This window comes from Tursiops truncatus, chromosome 2 (genome assembly GCF_011762595.2).
Source record: "Tursiops truncatus isolate mTurTru1 chromosome 2, mTurTru1.mat.Y, whole genome shotgun sequence".
Lineage (NCBI taxonomy): Eukaryota > Metazoa > Chordata > Mammalia > Artiodactyla > Delphinidae > Tursiops > Tursiops truncatus.
This window is the reverse complement of record NC_047035.1, coordinates 22,078,688-22,082,027: the sequence shown is the minus strand read 5'-3', so window position 1 is coordinate 22,082,027 and position 3,340 is coordinate 22,078,688.

The following is a 3,340-nucleotide window of genomic DNA, read 5'->3' as shown; positions in this document are numbered from 1 at the left end:
CATGGCCGCTGAGCCTGAGCGTCCGGAGCCTGTGCTCCGCAACGGGAGAGGCCACAACAGTGAGAGGCCTGCGTACCGCAGAAAAGAAAAAAAAAAAAGCCCCTCAACTATCCTCGATTATAGAAACTTCTCCCGGGCTGTTTTCCTCCTTGGGGACGTCCCTCCACGTGATGCAGGACCAGCCCTCTTCACTTCTCTTCCTTCTTCTCCAACCAGCCTTCAAGTTCTCACGATCTCTTGGCATTTGTCACACACAGCAGTTCTTCTCTGTACTCCTTACCTCAAACCTTCTGAAGCCTACTTTTTAACGTCATTAAGGTGCTTCAAAAATAAAGGGCCATCTATTTTCCCCCATTTCCTAGCTCCAACCCCAAACACATCAGAAGCTGTGACATCGGGCTCTGTAGGATCACATTCCTAGAAGTGGCTCCCTTACTCTTCAGTGTCTTTACAGAGAAGGAACCAGTATAAAGACTCATTCTTCCCATTATATGAATTATGCCACCTCCTCCTGTTATCTCCCTTAAGAAGAACCAAAGACAATTCATTTTTTGTTTTAAATAGTAATGTTTCCCTTCCCACTACAGGAAGTAATATCTGTTCTCCAATGGAAATGAGGATGACATATGTGGATAAGCATATGCCAACTGCCAGGCCTGTATTAAGTATGGAGGCATTGTGGTTGCTCTGATTTTGACTGGTATTATTTCCTCTCCTTTTGGGAATAGTGATCTTTTAAAAAAATAAATCATTTTATCATGCTATCCTCTGCTTTAACTCTCCAATAGACTCTCATTGCACTCAGATATAATCTAGGGCCTACAGGCCCTACTTTCTAGCCCTTTCATACTTCTCTAACCTCATCACCCTTCAATCCCCTTCTTGTTTACGCTGTCACACTCCAGCCATACTGGTCTTCCTTCACTGCTTGCATTCAAGACATACGTATTGAGCATCTACTATGCACCAGGTAATGTTTTAGACACTTGAGGCACATCAGTGAACAAAACAGAAAACACTTCCTCACACAAAATATACTGAAGCTGCTATTTCCTCTTCCTAGTATGTTTACCCCAGAGTTTTGTGAGGTCCGGCTTCCCTTCATCCTTTAAGTCTCAGCTCAAACATTACCTCCTCCAAGAAGACTTCCCCAACCACACTTTCTGGAGTAGTACCCACTCCCCTGGCCACTATGTATTTCATCATCCGTCTTTGATCGCAGCTGTATTTACTATTTTTCAATATTATTTTGTCCATTTATTTATTTATTTAATTTTAAAATTTTACTTATTAATCATCTGTCTTTCCCAGTTAGAATGTAAGCTCCATGAAGGCAGGGACTTAGCCTGTTATGTTCCTCATTAAATCCTTTGCACATATGACAGTGCCTGTCATGTTGTAAACACTCAATAAACTGGATACACTGAATGAGTGAATAATGGATGAATGAATGAATGAATGAATGAAATTACATCTGCTTTTGCTTGAAGTCATTTTCCTTGCTCCGTGTGGTCCTTGTTGTCAAGAATGATACAAATAGATGGAGAGATATACCATGTTCTTGGATTGGAAGAATCAACATTGTGAAAATGACTCTACTACCCAAAGCAATCTACACATTCAATGCAATCTCTATCAAACTACCACTGGCATTTTACACAGAACTAGAACAAAAATTTTCACAATTTGTATGGAAACACAAAAGACCCCGAATAGCCAAAGCAATCTTGAGAACGAAAAACGGAGCTGGAGGAAGGAATCAGGCTGCCTGACTTCAGACTATACTACAAAGCTACAGTAATCAAGACAGTATGGTACTGGCACAAAAACAGAAAGATCAATGGAACAGGATAGAAAGCCCAGAGATAAACCCACGCACATATGGTCACCTTATCTTTGATGAAGGAGGTAGGAATGTACAGTGGAGAAAGGACAGCCTCTTCAATAAGTAGTGCTGGGAAAACTGGACAGGTACATGTAAAAGTATGAGATTAGGTCACTCCCTAACACCATACACAAAAATAAACTCAAAATGGATTAAAGACCTAAATGTAAGGCCAGAAACTATCAAACTCTTAGAGGAAAACATAGGCAGAACACTCTATGACATAAATCACAGCAAGATCCTTTCTGACCCACCTCCCAGAAAAATGGAAATAAAAACAAAAATAAACAAATGGGACCTAATGAAACTTAAAAGATTTTGCGCAGCAAAGGAAACCATAAACAAGACCAAAAGACAACCCTCAGAATGGGAGAAAATATTTGCAAATGAAGCAACTGATAAAGGATTAATCTCCAAAATTTATAAGCAGCTCATGAAGCTCAATAACAAAAAAACAAACCACCCAATCCAAAAATGGGCAGAAGACCTAAATAGACATTTCTCCAAAGAAGACATACAGACTGCCAACAAACACATGAAAGAATGCTCAACATCATTAATCATTAGAGAATTGCAAATCAAAACTACAATGAGGGCTTCCCTGGTGGCACAGTGGTTGAGAGTCCGCCTGCCGATGCAGGGGAGACGGGTTCGTGCCCTGGTCCAGGAGGATCCCACATGCCGCGGAGCGGTTGGGCCCGTGAGCCATGGCCGCTGAGCCTGCGCGTCCAGAGCCTGTGCTCTGTAATGGGAGAGCCCACAACAGTGAGAGGCCTGCGCACTGCAAAAAAAAAAACTACAATGAGATATCATCTCACACCAGTCAGAATGGCCATCATCAAAAAATCTAGAAACAATAAATGCTGGAGAGGGTGTAGAGAAAAGGGAACACTCTTGCACTGCTGGTGGGAATGTGAATTGGTACAGCCACTATGGAGAACAGTATGGAGGTTCCTTAAAAAACTACAAATAGAACTACCATATGACCCAGCAATCCCACTACTGGGCATATACCCTGAGAAAACCAAAAGTCAAAAAGAGTCACGTACCAAAACGTTCATTGCAGCTCTAGTTACAATAGCCCGGAGATGGAAACAACCTAAGTGTCCATCATCGGATGAATGGATAAAGAAGATGTGGCACATATATACAATGGAACATTACTCAGCCATAAAAAGAAATGAAATTGAGCTATTTGTAATGAGGTGGATGGACCTAGAGTCTGTCATACAGAGTGAAGTAAGTCAGAAAGAGAAAGACAAATACCTTATGCTAAAACATATATATGGAATTTAAGAAAAAAAAATGTCATGAAGAACCTAGGGGTAAGACAGGAATAAAGACACAGACCTACTAGATAATGGACTTGAGGATATGGGGAGCGGGAAGGGTAAGCTGTGACAAACCGAGAGAGAGGTATGGACATATATACACTACCAAACATAAGGTAGATAG